Source organism: Eurosta solidaginis, chromosome 4 (assembly GCF_040869045.1).
Source record: "Eurosta solidaginis isolate ZX-2024a chromosome 4, ASM4086904v1, whole genome shotgun sequence".
Lineage (NCBI taxonomy): Eukaryota > Metazoa > Arthropoda > Insecta > Diptera > Tephritidae > Eurosta > Eurosta solidaginis.
The window spans coordinates 6,495,447-6,516,583 of NC_090322.1; the positions used below are offsets into that span (position 1 = coordinate 6,495,447).

General features: G+C 36.3%; 2 long non-coding RNA genes across 2 annotated transcripts in view; both read right to left on the reverse strand.

Annotated features, from left to right (window-relative positions):
- LOC137248896 (uncharacterized) overlaps positions 1-21,137 on the reverse strand; it is a 339,657-nt gene that overhangs the window by 309,176 nt on the left and 9,344 nt on the right. The window lies entirely within an intron of this gene.
- LOC137247583 (uncharacterized) lies at positions 1,365-2,586 on the reverse strand. The gene is made up of 4 exons (XR_010951865.1): positions 2,374-2,586; positions 2,112-2,317; positions 1,646-2,044; positions 1,365-1,582 (listed from the first exon to the last, which is right to left on the reverse strand). It is a non-coding gene; the product is annotated as an uncharacterized lncRNA (long non-coding RNA).

Sequence of the window (21,137 nt, forward strand, 5' to 3'; positions counted from 1 at the left end):
GTCCATGACCCTTTTAAAAATCTTTTATATAAAAGTGGGCGTGGTCCTTAACCGATTTCGTTAATTTTTCTTCAAAGCATTCCTTATAGTAAAGGCAACCTCTCTGCCGAATTTTGTTACGATAGGTTTAACGATTTTTGATTTATGGTTAATAATATTTTTAAAATTGATTTTATCACAAGTGGGCAGTGCCACGCCCATTAAAAAATTTTTTTTTTATATTTTTATCAAGAGTCTCAATATCAGTCCACATGTCAAATTTCAACATTCTAGGTGTATTATTTACTAAATTATCAGTTTTTTTGTGTTTTCCAAAATGGTATATATATAAAAAGTGGGCGTGGTTATCATCCGATTTCGCTCATTTTCAATACCAATCTATTTTAGGTCCAGATAAGCTTGTGTACCAAATTTGGTGAAGATATCACAATATTTACTCAAGTTATCGTGTTAACGGACAGACGGACGGACGGACGGACGAACGGACATGGCTCAATCAAATTTTTTTTCGATACTGATGATTTTGATATATGGAAGTCTATATCTATCTCGATTCCTTTATACCTGTACAACCAACCGTTATCCAAAGTTAATATAGATACTCTGTGTGCAAAGCACGCTGAGCATAAAAAAGGAGATTGAGTTATTGAAGAGAGAAAACGCGATAGTGAAAGGCAATATGGAGCAGAATCAAAATGTGTTCTCGTTATTTATTTCGGGAAATGATAGTTTTGTTCTTGCGAGGGAAATAATACCATATTTTACAGGCGATGGTGAATGTTTTCACCATTGGGAAACGCAATTACATACGTAGCACCCAAAAAGGTTACAATCTAAACGAAAATAGTATGAAAGCGCTTATTTGAACAAAGCTAAAAGGTCGGGCTTTACGCTGCTTTCATTCGCTCACTTACTGTTCCAAATTTACTTAAAGAAATGCAGTTCCTGTTTGAAGATCGGTCTAGTCGTGTTAAAATAATTTGAAGCAAGAAAGTGGCAGACGAATGAAACATTTCAGGAGTATTTTAATGAAAAATAATACTATCAAATAAAATGTCAATGAGCTAAGCGGATTTAATAGAACATATCATTAACGATTCAAAGATAAACAAAGTTTGCTGGAAGCATACCAGGGTCACAAGCTGAGAAAAAAATTTCCGTTTAAAAAAAAGATGCAGTTCAGCAATAAAATCTATAAGATGTTTTATTTGAAATTCTTTGGGCAATTTAGCAGCTGATTGCAGCAAACCTAAACGTGAAAAAGGAACTTGTAATGTATGCGCACAGAAAGGGCATTATGCTTCTGAATGTCCGACAAGAAGTATCAATCATTTTGATGAACAAGGCGATGGTAATGACGATGATTATGTAAGAAATATAAAATGTAGTTTCATTAATTATAGTTACATACATATTTCAATCAACACTGGGTACTTAGTTAACACAGGTAGTTGAATAAGTTTTTTCGCCAACAGTTCGTGCCCGATATACTTTTAGTTAAAAACGTTAAACCTAAAAATAATTGTGTATTCATCGACATTGTTTTAAGACAAAACTTCAAATAAAGAAAATACAGAGTCAGCTGAAAAAACAAAGAATTCGAATAGAAAACATGTATGTAAATATAATGTATTATTTATTATACCGAAAGCTACTACAGAAAAAATGTTCCGTTCCACTGCCACACATCCCGGAAGCGAATTGGCCAAAAGTTTCCATGTATGTACATATATCGGTAGTTTTTTAAACCTTGCTAGTTCGATAGTATTTCCATTCATGTACATCAAAATAACCTCTTGTTTGCTTTAGTCGACTTGTATTCGAATGAGGTGTGACGGTCTGTCATTTAGGACGTTTAAAAGAGATTCATTTCAAAAGCGAGATTTCGAATATATGTATGTAGATATTCCATGCCAAAAATACTTCTGTGATACGAAATACATATTTTGCATCCGATTTCGCTTTCGCTCTTTTCTTATATTTTGTAGTCGCTGTAGAGTCAATATGAGACAAGGTTTCCATTTCAGATAATTAAATGTATTACCTGAAATTGAATTGGTAGAGTCGAATGTAAATATATATTTGTGTAAATAGCTAATCTGAAACTGTACCTCATCGTTTCCATAGTAATGGTTCCGTAAATTTTTTCTAACGAGATCGACTTCTCATACTCATACACAAACAACAAAAAATTGTAATGTAGGTACATATGTATATTGTAAATTCGTTTCCTTTTTCCTGTGCTTGTCATTTATCATAACCCATCATGCCTTGCCATTCGTTAAACACTCGAAAATTAGATTAAAAAATAACAAAACTTCGAACATACATTATTATGAGAAGATATACATACATACAGATAAATGTACTTACTATATTTGTATGTATCTTCGTTCAACGCCCATCAACCAACGCTGCTGTGTTATAATTATTATTTATTTGATTTAAGTTGTTTTTGTTGGCCCATTATTGCTACCACTTGGCTGGCTGTCTGATTGGCATGCCAGCCTCAGCAATAACGCGCCAACAAACGGCAAATGCCGAACAGGGCCTCGCCTGCACGAGACTATCTCGAGATAAGAGCAACCCAAAGCAGCAACGCACACTCAAATATTCACAAGTACGAAGCAAAAACAAAAATAAAATAAAACACACCAAAAACACGAGGTAGGAAAATAGAAGAAAAACCAAACGAACGAATGTGGGTATAAACGAATCGGTGACGATGGGTAGAGCAACCAACCAAGGCAATATTCCTCGTTTGACCCGGCTTTTGGCGGGAGAATGTAGGAATATGCGGTAGTGGTGGGGGGTGCTAAATATATACATATATATATACTTACATACGTTTGCTGTACCAAACACAAAAACCCAGTCGCACAGACACACAAACTCATACTTACATAAATATGTATGAACCTATGGGCATATGCGGGTCGTACGGGATTATGCGACGAACAAAATGAGCGTCATACACTCGAACTTTGCTACTAATGTACTTATTGACGTACTATGTTCATGTACATACATCCATACATTGCTTAATATTTATGAATAGATGTATTTACAAGTGAAAAGTTTGTGCTTAGATATTCCATTGTAATTCCCTATAGAAAACAATTATCAATTGCTAAAAACAAATTAAATCTTCAGCATTGACTTTTTTGCGAGATTACAAATATGAATACGCAAATTGTCAAATGAAAAGTAAAAAACTGGCTTATTTTACTAAAGTTTTAATGATAAATAAATAAATAAATAAAAGAGAGTTAACTAGTTTTGTGTGTTGTTGTTGTAGCGATACGGACACTCCCCGGAGGCCTTGGGGAGTGTTATCGAGTTGATGGTCCTTTGCCGGATGAAGATCCGGTACCAAGGCCGACCATCTCGGGAACGATTTGTTATGACCCCATGCTACCTTCTAGGCCATCCCGCGCTCTCACCCCCTAGATCCATGAGGAGTTCGGGGTCGCCAGAGCCTCGGCTGTTAATGAAACAGGATTCGCCACGGATAGGTGAGGTTGACAATTGGGTTTGGAGAAGCTATATATTGCGCTGGCAACCTGAAAGGGCTGCGCTACACAAACCCATTGAATTCGGTATTATAGTCGCCACTTACGACAGGCATACCTACCGCGGGTATATTCTAATCCCTAGCCCGCTGGGGTTAGCCTGTGTTATTAAAAAGTAAGTTTTTATCAACCAGTTTATAGTGAATCTGAAATTAAATTTTTTCCTACAGGGTTCTTTTTTTTGATATTCATTTAAGTACCTGCATATATATGTATGTATGTTCAATGTACATACCTAGATACATATTTTACCCGTTTCTGGTAATTGTAGTTTCACACTGTGCACAATACTATCGAACGCTTGCATTGCTGGCATCATCGGGTTTCAGTTGGGTAGTGTCGGATGAGCGTTCGTTTATTGGGTCTCCATTTGCTAGTCAAGTTTTAGCTGGTTACGAAAACGTAGCAAAATGAGGGTCAGCAGCGGGTATGCCACTGAGCAAAAACTTTATTTATCATCCAAATTTAGAAAAGAAATACATACACATTTTGTCTTTATAGGTAATAGTTATTTCAATAAAAAAAGTTGTTTTTTGCCATTATGGACATTAATATTAATAAGTGCGATAGCCTCTTTTATTCTATGTGATTTCCGGATAGCAAATTCTGTCTAAGTATCTAGTATCTCTTAGGTTGTTGTAGCGATAAAGTTACTCCCCGAAGGCTTTGGGGAGTGTTATCAATGTGATGGTCCTTTGCCGGATACAGATCCGGAACGCTCCGGTAACACAGCACCATTGAGGTGCTAGCCCGACCATCTCGGGAACGATTTATATGGCCACATTAAACCTTCAGACCATCCCTCCCTCCCCACCCACAAATTCCATGGGGAGCCAGAGCGTCGTCTGTTAGTGAAACAGGATTCGCCGCGGATAGGTGAGGTTGACTATTGGGTTTGGAGTAGCTATATATTGCACTGGCAACCTGAAGAGTTGCGCTACACAGCCCCTTGAATCTGGTATTTTAGTCGCCTCTTACGACAGGCATACCTACCGCGGGTATATTCTGACCCCCTAACCCGCTGGGGTATGCCTTAGATTATTCCATATTTTGGAATTCTTGTAAATTATATTAGATGATACCTATCTAGTAGATGGTTCGGTGTTGGCGCCTCATGAAGGATTGCTACGTTATTGCAGGTGATAGGTAGATCATTAACAACAGAGTCAATTCAATTGTCAATATTTGAACTGAAACCAATTACAGTTTTAGGAAATCTAAGAAGAGCATGCCCGAATACACTTCTTTACTATGCAAGAAAATGTCTTATAGGAACAACATCATAAGTTATAAATATCTGTGTGTTCGAGATGAATTTGTTGCAGCACTGTTACTTTTTATGACAAAGCATCATGTCCTTTGTCAATGTTTAAGCAGCTGCGGCAACGTCGCCCGCGCATTGAATGAAATGTTGACAATCTATTGATCATCACTTGCAAATCAAACGTAATATAAAAGTTCTCACTGCGCTATTGCAGCACATTATCAGCAACATTCCATCAATTAGGTAGCACTTTAGCAGTGTTGCTGTTATTATTTGGCTGCTCAAACACACCCTATTTTAGATCGTTTTGTTCTCTCTTCGTTTTATTTATTCACTGCTGGGTGATATCAACTTACAAGGCGTATTTGGGAAAAAAAGATTTGCCGCAAGGCTGCCCATTTTTACCCCTAAGCCCTGTTATCGAATGTTCCCATTCAGAACTTACTTACTCAATTAGCGCTTAGCTGTTTCGACATTTGTCCATCCAAGATGGCACGCCAGTCGTTTCTCCGCTGCATTAACTGGTAACACCAAGGGAATTTAAACCATTTTCCACCTGACTCTTCCAGCAGAGTGGGGCCACCTTCTTCTTCTGCTTGTGTAGATGGGTTCCTATAAATAAACTTTCTCAGCTCGAGCATCATTTTTCATTCGCATAACATGGCCTAGCCTGCGTAGCCGCTGTGTTTTAATAAACTGGACTATGTTGATGTGAGCGTGAAGCTCATCATTACATCTTCTTCGGTACTCGCCGTCGCCAAAGTTTATAGGTCTATAAACTTTTCTCTAGAACCTCCATCTATAGAGCGGCCTCATGAGATGTTGTCATGGTCCAGGCTTCTGTCCCAGATAGGAGGACGGGTACGAAAAGTGACTCCTTTGCCGATAGAGGACTTTACTTTTCAAAGTAGCATTCATTGTTTTTGTCTAGAGTGATTCTTCGCTAGATATCAAAGTTTATGTTGTTGCTTGTGTTAATGCTGGTTCCAAAATTTAAGCAGAACTAGGTACGCTTTGGAAATATGATTATGTATATTGTGCAAATACTTTGCCATGAGAATCAACAATTTCAGGTACCAAATCCATAGTAACAAATACAATTATATACATACATGACCGCTACCAAAGCATCATGGCCACAAACAAATCTCATGGTAAATATCAAATTCGTACATTGATGCATATTTATAATTCTTTCACCCGCCCTCAAATCAGTGCTGGTGCCCTTCCGGATAGACTAGCAAAAAACAAAAACTACTCAATGACAACACAAACAACACCTTTTATCACTTTTATGTGATGAGTGCCGCGCACGGGTGGGGTAAGAATGCAAAGTGTGAAGGAAAAACAATCGCAAAAAAATAACAGCAACAATGATAACGAATGTGAACGAGAGATGAACTTAGTATTGTTGTTGTATGAGCAAAAGGAGTATGTTTTGTTGTTAGCGAAGGCCAATTTTGGAGTATATTTTTAAAGTAGATAAAAAGCGATTGAGTTGGTCACAGAACGAACAAAACGCCTGTGTGCTAAAAATAACAACAAAAGAATGAAGTAAAGTAAAACAAAATGGCAGAGCGCAAAGGTTGAACAGCAGCAGGTCTGAGTAAGCTCAGAGAGCATTAGTGACTCCAGTTATTTTAACTTTTGTGTATATATACCTGTAGCCCAGCAAACACAGTTTCTAACGTTAGAGAAATATTGTAGTTTTACATTAGAATTCTAATGTAGTTCTCTAATGCATTTCGAATCGAAAACTAGGTTAGAGAACTCGATTAGAATTCGACTGTGAAACGATTCGAATAACACTAGAAATGCGATTTTATGATTATTGTCACAATTATCGATTATTCGCACGACATGATCAGTCACAGTGTTATACAAAAAAATAAAAATAGTGAAAAGTTGTGTGGAAATATTATAAGCTGAGAAATAAGTTTTTTTAATTATAATAATAAATACTAGTAAGTGAAAATGAATCCAACAACCTTCTTCATCCGTACCTCAAACCAATGGCGAGCTCAATCCTGGGGAAATAAATGGAAGCGAAAATTTTAACACAATTACTAGTACTGAAAACTGTGAAACATACGATAGGATTTTGAATTATTTTTATTTTATTATAATTTATAAGCTTATAACCAAATAAAAGTATTTGATATAATGAAACAATGAAAATTTCGCTGGTTTTAAATAACTGAACTTAATTGCGCATCAGTTCAAAATTCTCAATAGAAGCCCATTAGCAATTGACGTTAGAATTCGATTAGAATTATCTAACCCTTTTCTCGATATCGAGAACGAAGTCCCCCTTTTGTCGAGAATGCTATAATTCGCGACAGTTTCGCAAATCTTCCTCTAACCTTTTACCTTAGAGAAATACATTAGAACTCGATTCGCCTTCTAATCGTTTTCTAACCTAAATGTTTGTTAGGTACACACTATGTGCCATGTACATATATACCTACACACCAGCTCGAAATATTAGTTACACCACACCTCTTCCAACGGTATTTCAGAAAAACTTTTGTATTTTAGAAATGCTCAGATGTATGTTTTCATAAAAACCAGAATAAAAATTATGAAAACGTAAATGTAAACTGTAATGTACATATTTCAGAAAAACTGGAAAAAAATTTATAAAAACACAAATGTATTTCAGAAAAGGCAAACTGTATTTCAAAAACACAAAAGTAGGGTGACCATGCGTCCCGGAAATCCAGGACATGTCCCGTATTTTGATGAAAAGTCCCGCCGTCCTGGATATTTTCGAAATGTCCCGGATTTTACTAAATTCGAAGTAAGACGAGAAAATAACCTGCGAACCGAAAGTGGTTTGTTTTTCTGAGATTTTGAAAATCGTTCAGTTCTTTTTTTTTCATTCCAACTCGTAACGCTAACTGTGAGCGAGTGATTTCATTACTAAATTCGGAATGGACGGACGAAAGGAATCGTAACTTACGGACCTCCACATAGTCCACTGAATTAAAACATACATAGAACGTACGCTGGCTAGGCCATGTTATGCGAATGAAAGATGATGCTCCGGCTAAGAAAATATTTTCATCACTACCCGCCTATGGAAGCAGAGGAAGAGGGCGACCCCACTCCGCTGGAATTACCAGGTGAAAAACGATTCGAATTCCTTTGGTGTGACCAATTGGCGTCAGTTAACCGAACGAAAAAGCGACTGGCGCACTTTATTTGACGGCCATAACCGTTTAAGTTTGGTTGGTTGAATCAGAAGTTTTATATGGAAGTTGTTACGTCAATTATTATTGGACATAACACCTCTACGTTCGAAGGCCTGCCAAATAAATCGAGTTAAAATTATTAAGCGAAAACTTAAAAAGCGATGCTAAGTCAGTATCTAATTAATATTCCGCTTTAAGCCTTGTTTCGAATTTGTAAAATTGTAGTGTAAATGCCTATTGTTTTCAACAAGAGTGTATTTATAAGTTTGGTACATTGCAAAAACAGTCTAGTAAATTGGATACCTGAATTAACACTAGCAAAGTCAGAAACAGAAAAAGTGCCGTGAGATCGAGAGGAAGTTGAAAGGGAAGCACGAAATAAAAAAAGAACAATTTTCTTAAATAACATGAAATAGGGAGGTGGTGCAGCAAAGGAAAATAAAATGGAAATATACACGAAAGTATATATATGTATATGCATACCTTAATGCATATACCTACATATGTACATACATATGTTCATACGTACGTATAGACTTCATCATAAAGTTATAAGCTGATACTTGAGAGAGGAAGGTTTGTCTGCCTTTAAAATTTTACGAGACATCAATACAGCCTCGATTGACGATATGCCGGTGGTGGGCCTTAATAGGCTTTCAATGCGACCAGTACCAAACTATGCCATATTCATACATCTACTTGTACATACAAATGTTAGCTAAATGTGTTGGGCTCTGTGGGAAAATTGTTGTTGCTAAGATGACTAAATTGTTAGCGTTAGCGAGTGGGTGGGTGGTTGACTGATACTAGCTGCCTGACTACCTGTCACTCTGTGTTGCTGGTCAGTTACCGACCAAACATAGCACGCTAGCTTTAGCGACGATAGAGCACGGAAATGAGAGGAATGTTTGCTGTTTTTGGATGGAGGGATGCAATGCGAATGGTATATGTACATAAGTATATAGGTACACAATCGCACTGTATAAACAGTTATACATATGTACATACATGTATTTCCATGTATGTAAATATGTCATGCTACGTTATTAAAAACCGTAGTGGAATTTCAATTCTTTTGTGCTTAATTAACTAAATGAATGAAATACATACATACATATGTATATGATAATGAATGTTTATGCATGTAAAAGCATTTGTTTAAGAAACTAAGCAGATAAGAGAGATAAGCCCCCATTACTGATACTTAGCATAGACTTGACTTGACTTGGCGTAAACTTGGCAACTTAGCCACGATTATACTCCACTTGGCGCATAAAATCTGGCATCATAATCAGCGTTGAAATTATTTTTAAATAAATGTCAATTTGTATGACAAAATGTCAAAATGAAATGGAATCAAACAAATGGCATCTCAAAATGTAAACGTCACTTAGAACTTACATAGAAAATCAAAATTCAACAGACTTCTAAGTCAAGTTAAGTTTTGAGTAATCAGTAACATGCAATGTTCATTTATCAGAACTGTAAGTGACAGTTCGCCAGCCAAGTCAAGTCTATGCTAAGTATCAGTAATGGAGCCTATAAGTAATAGAAAGAAACACCAAGCAACCGCAATGTGGTAGCAGAATAGAAGAGAAAACATTCCAACAACTTGAAGAAACTAAAGATAATTTTTGCGGTTTTTATGCAGTTAGCAGTGGCGGCAAGAGAGAAGCTTGCTTCACGCAAGGAAAATGCTGCAGGGACTTTCGGCCCCAACGGAACTGAAACTTAAACAGCTCTAACACAGAAATGGAATACCGTAGCGGATGTTAGTAAAAAAGAGTATTAATCATCGCAGTTTAACTTTGAATAGGTGGTCGCCGTGATCTGAAGATCCTGGGTTCAACTCCCGGGCAAAGTAACATAAAAAATTTAGAAAAAACTTTTTCAAATAGTAAAGAATTCTAATCGGGGTCGCCCCTCGGCAGTGGTTTGGCAAACACCCCGAGTGAATTTCTGCCATGAAAAGTTTCTCAATGAAAACTCATCCGCCTTGCAGATGCCGTCTCGCCGTTTTGTAGGAAAAATTAAAAGAAGCATGACGAAAATAAGTTTGGTTTAAATGTCTTTGGAGATAATTTGCCCCTAGTATTTAATTTAATTTTTTTAAGTTTGAATAAGGTAAAGGGGGGTTTTGAAATTTATTGTGTTTCAAAATATAGACGACACTCGAGAATGGTGAGAACTGGTTCAATGTTTTTGTTCGTTTGATATATGCTGAACTCTATATCAGACCCATAAGTTATACAGATAATAATTTATAAATACTATAAAAAGCAAATAAGTAGTGATGGATGCACCGTTGTCTCAAAGATAAAGCCCCGCAATTGGATAATAATTTCAAGATTTTCACTGTGAAATCGATCTGTGTATGTTGTAGTTATGATAACACTATCTGCAGATATTTGGAAGTACTGTCGATGTGATACTAGATATGATTGTGAGAAAATTCGGTCACCTTTTTGTTCCATGGCAGCTTTTTGTACTTGAGATTATTCAGAAATTAACGTTTTCAAAAGAAAAAGCATATACTTACCCGACGTTAGAAAATTTAAACCGGATGAATTTGATTTGAAAGGCATGTGGTACCAAAACCAGTTCAATCTTAATTATCTTCATAAAATAATAATATTAGGTATATGGTCAAAAATTTCGTCTCTAAATTCTTTATGCAAATAGGAGTTGTTTAATTGGTTGTTCGTACATATAAAGCTTTTGTTTATTATGTATTGCAAGTGGGTTGGGCTATCACCCTGCGGCATGTCGATGTGTATACGCCGAACTATTTATTACCTATATAAAGATTTCTACATAAGTTTTCATCCAATTCGCCTTAGCTAAGGGCGGTGCTTTGCTTAGGCAACACAACACATCCATTTTACAATAAAACTTCAATTAAATTATAAAGTTGCTATTTTGCACGCTCTACGAAATGCTACGTGATGATCATGGGAACTGATGTGGTTCGGCATGTCGTGCATTTGGAGAAAGATAATTTACATATGCATACATATTCATGTACACTCATGTACATACATATGTATGTGCACATTTGCATTAAGATGATATTTTGCATCTATGTATGTGTGTGTGTGTGATGTCATACACCTAATCAATTTCACATAAACTCCGCCTCAAGGCGAATCCATACCTGGTACTGAATTCGCCTTGCTCCGTGTTAGTCAAAATGTATTTGGGAAGAACCTATGTACTAGAGATATACGCCGCCGATATGCGTCGTCTTTCGCACCCCGCCGCCGAATGTCAAAAAAATTGGCGCGGCGGCGGCGTTCGGCGCGTTACAATCAGCCCAATTCTAAACGAAAATTCCGTGCGAGTTTTCTCCCTTCTCCCATTCCTCGTATTCTAAATAAAAATTCCTTGTGAGTTTTTTCACTTCTCCCTTTCCTCGTATTCTGAACAATGTTCGAAAAAGCGGAAACCGGTTATGGGAGAAAAGTAGGTATTATGAATGTGAGGGAGAGGCAGATTTCTCTGCCATTTCAAAGGAGTTTTTTCACTTGTTAAATTAAAGGGAATGCATCAAAATAGTTAAAGGAAATTGGTTATTTTAAGAACACTTATTTGTACAAATTTGTGCTAAAAGATGTATTTATATTCTACCACAATATTCTCACTTCTAATACAACAACAACTACAACCACAATATTCTTTATTTTAAGTTGAAAAGTATATCATAAGCAACGGTAGAGCTCTTGGTATACAAATTTGATGCAGCCATCCAGAAATTGCGCAAGGATTTTTTAATAAGGCTTAAATAGATTTTGGCATATGATGAAGGACGAATTCAACTCAACTTGGCCGCCAGAAAATTGCTTTGCTGAATGAAAGCAGGCAACTCCGGCAGATTTGTGTTATGCGGCCGTCTTCTTCTTATGTTCCGCTGTTGATGTTGCTGTGGCACCAAAACATTACTCATTTCAGTGAATACCACATGAAATGCAATAAATACTGTGCAATGTTTATATTTTATTTCTTAATTTCCAACAAATTTGCAACAATAATTAAACTTTTCAATTTTTTAAACAAAATAAGAAATGTGCAACGAAATTTCAATTGACAAAACAGCTGACTTCGAAAATTCGAAATTCCTATTCCCCAATTATTGTTCTCCCTAGGAGAACAGAATTGGAGGAATTTTTCCGCGAGAATAAAAAAATCCGCGAGAACAAAATTCCGCGAGAATATTTAGAATTGGTCTGAATATGTTCTACTCTTTTAAGGCTCTCTAGGCCATTTATTGTTCATCTCGAAAATTGGTCCGATATGGTCGAAAGGGGTATCAAGGGATGCGAATCATTGCCAGTTATAAAAATCCAATTGCGAAATTTAACACTTTCTAACCATTCAAAAGTTATTTGAGAAAACAGGCGCTTTCAATGCCAGCTTAACACGGATTTCGCATCACCAAGTTATTAAAACAAAACAAGTTGTTAAAAAAGCAAGTTACCCGAAAAAGGTGCCGAATTTTATATCCCGATTGGCTGAAGGAATAAGCAAAATCCTTTAGTAGGCTCCAGTGGTTTAAATTCTCCTTTGAAATGATTCTTCTCAGCTCATACTTATGTTGCATATATCTTTAACACGTATGAGAAGGATTTGAAAAATCACTTTATTTGCTTAACTATAAAGGCGAGCGCACTTCTTTACATATTGAGGCTCGGTTTTATAACGCAAGTTTAAACTACAGTTAAAGTTGAATAGGTAAAAAAAGTTTATCAAATTATTCGTTGCTGTCTATGATCGGCGGCCGCCGTGATGTGGCTGTAGCGTGCTCCACCTACCACACCGAAGATCTTGGGTTCAAGTCCCGGACAAAGGAAGAAACAAGTTTTTGCAATTAGAAGAAAAGTTTTTCTAAGCGGAGGTGGATCCTCAGCAGCAGTGGTGTATTGAGGATTTCTTGCGGACGGCGCAAAATATTTATCAGTTTTATCATCATATCAGTTTTAATTTGCTGAATGAACGTTCGCAGCTAACAATTGATACTGAGATATGAGAGTATTTCAAGTGCCACTCGCAAAACATCTTTTCCATACGAGATTATAAAAGTAAGTACAGTATTTCCCGCTTATATGCACCCCGCTTATAAAAATTTTCCGTTTATAAGCACTATAAAAATTGTAAAAAAAAAAGTTCCCCTATTTCAATATACACAAAAAATCACGATATAAGCACTCCGCTTATAAGCATTTCCCGGTTAAAAGCACCGATTTTTTTCTAAAGTTTTGCTACTTTCCTATAAGCATTGAATAAAAAAAATTATATTTTAAATCTTCTCATACACGAATTTATTTCGCTTCTAACTAAATTTACTGTATTAACCATATTATCATTCATTTATCGATTCTATGCATTCTTGCCTGCTACGGAGAATTTACTGACGAACATATAATCGCAGAAGCCCTCCCAGGAGAAAATTCAATGATAGAAGAATCGTCCGCTGATGAACCTCCTAATAGTGTTGCATATAGTATTCCAAACCATAAGGAAGTCATTGATTCTATTGATACTATCCGTAGGGCACTTATGCCTTCAAACAAATTTATGCTCGAGATCGATAAAATTGAGCAATACTATTTCGAACTCGCTAAATTGAACATTCAGTCGAAAATTACAGACTTTTTTTTAAAATAATTAACGAATTCGTACATGAATCGTTTGAACCCAATGAATGATGAAAAATTCAGTATAACTGTGAATGTATTGATCTTTGACACTTGAAATTTTTTGTTTTAAATAAATTAATTCTCAGTTGTTCCTTTTTAAATTGTTTGTGTTGGAGCAATGGTCACCACTTAGTTGAATAATTGTTGACGCCACCTCACACGTATTATTATTCTCTTTCCTCTTTAGTTGTCGCTGAACACGCAGAGTAGCAACATCGGTTGAGGCTATTGTTTATTTGCGCATTTGGGAAAAGATATTTTGCAAACAAACGCTCATGCGCATAATGTTTTCATGGTATAATGTTAGCAAATTATTTTGTTTAAATTTTTCCTTAGACTCAAGCAATAAAGTAATATTTATATGGCATATTTACGAATTACTTTTGTACTGGTAAATGGGATTTCAATATAAGCACAATTAGTGCTTATAAGCGGGACTTGGATATAAGCACAGTCAGTGCTTATATACATAAGCACTCCCCGCTTATAAGCGCAGATTTTCGTGCATTTTATACCGTGTTTATATCCGGGAAATACTGTAATTCTAACGGAGTTTTAGGTTAAATTTCTTTTCTACTGCGAAGTAATATTTTCCAGAAATCAGTTTTAATAAAAATGCCAATTATCCAGGAAGTTCTGCTTTGCGGTCCATTTGGCGCCCCTCTGTGAGTAGCGCCCGGGGCAAGATGCCCTGCTTTATTCGGAAACTAAAGACGTTTGATCTCTGAAATTTGGCATACATTTTATCTTAACGAGTATTAATCAGTTCAATTCTTATAAACAATTTATAAGTAATCTGCGGTTAAAGTTACTATAGGTGTAACATCAGTATTTACACATTTTTCATTAAACTCCGTGTATTTATTCAATTCATAAATAAAATGACATTTTTAAACTCAGTTGAGCAGAGCTGACAGAGTAACTTTGATTGGATAACGGTTGGTTGTACAGGTATAAAGGAATCGAGATAGATATAGGCTTCCATATATCAAAATCATCAGTATCGAAAAAAATTTGATTGAGCCATGTCCGTCCGTCCGTTAACACGATAACTTGAGTAAATTTTGAGGCATCTTGATGAAATTTGGTATGTAGGTTCCTAGGCACTCATCTCAGATCGCTATTTAAAATGAACGATATCGGACTGTAACCACGCCCACTTTTTCGATATCGAAAATTTCGAAAAATCGAAAAAGTGCGATAATTCATTACCAAGGACGGATAAAGCGATGAAACTTGGTAGGTGAGTTGAACTTATGACGCAGAATAGAAAATTAGTAAAATTTTGGACAATGGGCGTGGTACTGCCCACTTTTAAAACAAATAAAAATAACTTTTAAAAGAAGGTAATTTAGAAGTTTTGCAAGCTGTAATTTGGCAGTCGTTGAAGATATCATGATGAAATTTGGCAGGAACGTTACTCCTATTACTATATGTATGCCTAATAAAAATTTGCAAAATTGGAGAACGACCACGCCCACTTTAAAAAAAAATTGTTTAAAGTCAAATTTAAAAAAAAAAAGTTAATATCTTTACAGTATATAAGTAAATTATGTCAACATTCAACTCCAGTAATGTCATGGTGCAACAAAATACAAAAATAAAAGAAAATTTCAAAATGGTCGTGGCTCCGCCCATTTTCATTTAATTTGTCTAGGATACCTTTAATGCCATAAGTCGAACAAAAATTTACCAATCCTTGTGAAATTTGGTGGGGGCATAGATTCTACGACGATAACTATTTTCTGTGAAAAAGGGCGAAATCGGTTGAAGCCACGCCCAGTTTTTATACACAGTCGACCGTCTGTCCTTCTGCTCGGCCGTTAACACGATAACTTGAGCCAAAATCGATATATCTTTACTAAACTCAGCTCACGTAATTATCTAAACTCACTTTGTATTGGTATAAAAAATGGTCGAAATCCGACTATGACCACGCCCACTTTTTCGATATCGAAAATTACGAAAAATGAAAAAAATGCCATAATTCTATACCAAATACGAAAAAAGGGATGAAACATGGTAATTGGATTGGCTTATTGACGCAAAATATAACTTTATAAAAAAACTTTGTAAAATGGGTGTGACACCTACCATATTAAGTAGAAGAAAATGAAAAAGTTCTGCAGGGCGAAATCAAAAGCCCTTGGAATCCTGGCAGGAATTCTGTTCGTGGTATTACATACATATATAAATAAATTAAGAGGTACCCGACAGATGATGGTCTGGGTCACCCTGGTCCATATTTTGGTCGATATCTCGAAAACGCCTTCACATATACAACTACCACCACTCCCTTTTAAAACCATCATTAATACCTTTAATTTGATACGCATATCGTCCAAACAAAAACTAGAGTCACCCCTGGTCCACCTTTATGGCGATATCTCGAAAAGGCGTCCACCTATATAACTAAGGCCCACTCCCTTTTAAAATACTCATTAACACCTTTCATTTGATACCCATATCGTACAAACGCATTCTAGAGTAACCCCTGGTCCACCTTTATGGCGTTATCTCGAAAAGGCGTCCACCTATATAACTAAGGTCCACTCCCTTTTAAAATACTCATTAACACCTTTCATTTGATACCCATATCGTACAAATGCATTCTAGAGTCACCCCTGGTCCACCTTTATGGCGTTATCTCGAAAAGGCGTCCACCTATAGAACTAAGGCCCACGCCCTTTTAAAATACTTATTAACACCTTTCATTTGATACCCATATCGTACAAACAAATTCTAGAGTCACCCCTGGTCCACCTTTATGGCGATATCTCGAAAAGGCGTCCACCTATAGAACTAAGGCCCACTCCCTTTTAAAATAATCATTAACACCTTTCATTTGATACACATATCGTACAAACGCATTCTAGAGTCACCACTGATCCACCTTTATGGCGTTATCTCGAAAAGGCGTCCACCTATATAACTAAGGCCCACTCCCTTTTAAAATACTCATTAACACCTTTAATTTGATACCCATATCGTACAAACGCATTCTAGAGTAACCCCTGGTCCACCTTTATGGCGTTATCTCGAAAAGGCGTCCACCTATATAACTAAGGCCTCCCTTTTAAAATACTCATTAATACCTTTCATTTGATACCCATATCGTACAAATGCATTCTAGAGTCACCCCTGGTCCACCTTTATGGCGTTATCTCGAAAAGGCGTCCACCTATATAACTAAGGCCCACTCCCATTTAAAATACTCATTAACACCTTTCATTTGATACCCATATCGTACAAATGCATTCTAGAGTCACCCCTGGTCCACCTTTATGGCGTTATCCCGAAAAGGCGTCCACCTATAGAACTAAGGCCCACTCCCTTTTAAAATACTCATTAACACCTTTCATTTGATACCCATATCGTACAAATTCTAGAGTCACTCCTGGTCCACCTTTATGGCGATATCTCGAAAAGGCGTCCACCTATAGAACTAAGGCCCACGCCCTTTTAAAATACTCATTAACACCTTTCATTTGATACCCATATCGTACAAACAAATTCTAGAGTCACCCCTGGTCCACCTTTATGGCGTTATATCGAAAAGGCGTCCACCTATATAACTAAGGCCCACTCCCTTTTAAAATACTCATTAACACCTTTCATTTGATACCCATATCGTACAAACAAATTCTAGAGTCACCCCTGGCCCACCTTTATGGCGATATCTCGAAAAGGCGTCCACCTATAGAACTAAGGCCCACTCCCTTTTAAAATACTCATTAACACATTTCATTTGATACCCATATCGTACAAACGCATTCTAGAGTCACCCCTGGTCCACCTTTATGGCGTTATCTCGAAAAGGCGTCCACCTATATAACTAAGGCCCACTCCCTTTTAAAATACTCATTAACACCTTTCATTTGATACCCATAACGTACAAATGCATTCTAGAGTCACCCCTGGTCCACCTTTATGGCGTTATCTCGAAAAGGCGTCCACCTATATAACTAAGGCCCACTCCCTTTTAAAATACTCATTAACACCTTTCATTTGATACCCATATCGTACAAACGCATTCTAGAGTAACCCCTGGTCCACCTTTATGGCGTTATCTCGAAAAGGCGTCCACCTATATAACTAAGGCCTCCCTTTTAAAATACTCATTAATACCTTTCATTTGATACCCATATCGTACAAACAAATTCTAGAGTCACCCCTGGTCCACCTTTATGGCGATTTCTTGAAAAGGCGTCCACCTATAGAACTAAGGCCCACTCCCTCATAAAATACTCTTTAATGCCTTTCATTTGATACACATGTCATACAAACATATTCCAGGGTTTCCCTCGGTTCATTTTCCTACATGGTTATTTTCCCTTATGTTGTCACCATAGCTCTCAACTGAGTATGTAATGTTCGGCTACACCCGAACTTAGCTTTCCTTACTTGTTTTTAATAAATTTATGTAGTTATTTTGAAGTTTTTTTTGTTTTAATTTTCAAAAGCGGCATAACGTCAGTCGAGAAAAGGAAATAAACACTATTTTAATTTGTTGACATTTAGGTATTGTTGTCTAATTAAATAACTTATTTGTTTACTTTCCGCGGAAACAGATGTTGTTAAGAGTACTAACTAATGAAAAAGCAAATAACATACATATGTATGTATGTAAGAAAACATTCGCTAAAGCGTTAAAAAAATTTATCAAATAAGAAATTTAAATGAAATACTAATCCAAGTGCCCCTTCTTAGCCAGCAAACATACACAGACCTCTCGTCGTACAATGTCGGTTTCGCTACGAATACAGAATAGCAACAACTACAATAACTAAAAACGTCGACGTTGACTGCGACAGCGCAACAAATAGAAGATATATGTACATGCATATGTAAAAATAATAAAACAAAACTGCGGTGGATGCAGACAAAAGAAAAAAACAACTATATATATATATATACATATGTACATAGACTCAAACACAAGTTGGGTGCTAACTAAGGCAAAAAATAAAAAGAAAAAAAGTCCACCAATTTGCTTTTGGTATAATATTTTTGTTATTGTTGCTTTTCACGTTCATTTTGTTGCTATTGGTTTTGCTATTATTTTTATACCTAGTTGTATTTTGTACATAATGTATGTATGTACAACTTTTTCGTTGGAAGTCTGTAATGGCATTAGCTGTGTTTTTTTACATCTATAGACGTTTACGCTTAAACTTTATATGAACTGCTAAGCGTCAAACTCTGTATACACCTCTGAAATTACTGCGCATAAAATTAGTATTACTAAATTTCAATACGCATTATACTCAGATGTAACTGAAATATGTGTCTATGTTTCACCTCTACACTAATTCTATGTATCACCTCTTAAAATGGTGCCTGTGCACAATTCATCGCAACTGATTCAGCTATATGTTATACACAATGGCCATTAGAGGGTTGTGTCGCCGCTTTTCGGTACACCCTATGCTGTAGCTAGTTATTTAACCACTGCCGTTGGATGGGTCTCCTAAGCATTATCTAAACGAGGATAAGCGTTTTTTTACGCAAGAATCTAAGACCTGGTTTTCATATATCGAGTTTATCTTCATATTCTTAATTCAATCCTAATCGTTAATTAAATAACTAGATTTCCCATTAAAATTTTTTTCGTCGATTATCGGTAATTATGAACAAATTTTAGAGTTGGCGATTTTCTTTCTTAAATTTAGAACCGCGCCTAGGGAGTAATCTCTAGATGGAAGCGCGAAATAAAAGCAGATGAATTTTCGCTGAGAAGCTTTTCATGGCATAAATACGCTCAGAGTGTCGAGAGTATTTATGCCTTCGGACCCTGATTAGAAAAACTTGTTTGTAATTAAAAAAAATTGTTTCTAAATGTTTTATGTTAGGCAGAGCACGCCACCATCTGATGAATGAGAATAAATATTTGAATTGCTCATTAGTTCAATGCTCGCAATGTGTTTTTAATTCGAAATAAAAACAAGACAGCCTACAAAATTTTTGTGATTGTAGCAGCATAAGTGTGACAAGAAACAATTTAAATTTAGGTACATTCGATTATTGAATACAAAAACAAAAACGTTTAAACAGCAATATATCGGCACTCTGATGTTTGGGATTGTACCTAGACTTTTGTAGAAATATAGGAGTATTACATATGTACATAGTTCAATGGGTTCATTTGTTATAACAAAGTCATGGTAGCACTTCTTTCCTTTTTTAATCTGTACCTTACATACAAAATTCAATTTTAAATGAATTTTATTTCGCTGCTTCGTACTACTTTATTTCATAGTACTTAAGACTCGCTCCACTGCTGGTAAAACCAAAAATTCGAAAACAAACCTGGAAAGACTGGAAATGGATTTTTTCCAAACTCGTTTTTATACTCTCCAACGTGTTTTAAAAATTCAACTGTGGAACCGGTAGTTATATGTTTCGGAAATCAAAAATTCATCTTCGCTCGGTAGTAGCTCCGAAGCGTATGAAACACCCAATCGAATCGAATGGCAAACACCCGGAACGAAAACGATATTAAGCTGATGTTGCTTTAATTAAGTTAATACGCCTAGATTTCGGCTTACCTTAACGTTAACGTTTTTCCAAAACTTTACAACTTACTACTTACTACAAAACTTTTGATTATTTTGGAAATGTCTGTTTAAAACCGCTATAGAAAGAGACTCTGCTACTTAAAATAATTTAATTTTTTATTATCTTAGAGGTGTCCTAGATATAGAATATTAGGAATATAAGGGATAAAAACATATTTTTATTTATTGGAATGGAAGTTTACAAAACACTTGGCATGTACTCCAATACTGCATTTTACACATCTTGTAGTGGTTTTTTGATGGCAATAGCCACATCGGGTTTGGTTTTCCTGTGGTTATACAAGATGATCCATACGGTCATAGCGAATCTCGGCTTCTTTGGAGCAGCTTGCATGGCCTTTTTGGTAGATTGATTGCTTTCGATGGATAGTCAGCAGCATGGTAGCCACTGTACGCCTAAAGCTGAGTTGGTCAAAACTTCCGCCCTGTTTGCGATGTATGATCCAATCATTTTGGAGCACCATATCAATGCAGTGGGCTAACAAAGGCAGGTACCATTTTTGCCCCTCATTGAAGTTCTATACAAGCTTATATTTTGGTCAGAACGGTCCACTCCTCCCATGTTAGAGTTATACATGTAAATCAAATGCGGTTGTTGTACATATATAACGGTATATTATCGTCCGACTCATCGGATGAGCTTTCAGGCCCGGCTGCACTAAATTTTATTTCTGCAGGCGCTTGTAGTTGGGCCAGATGGAAAATTATTTACGCCAAAAGCTTCCTCCGGACCAAAATCTTCGTCGTTTGCATTAACTGGAGGAAACAAAACCACTTCATCAATGTCACCAGTGTTTTCTTCACCATCTTCCAACAAAACAAGAACCTCATGAAGC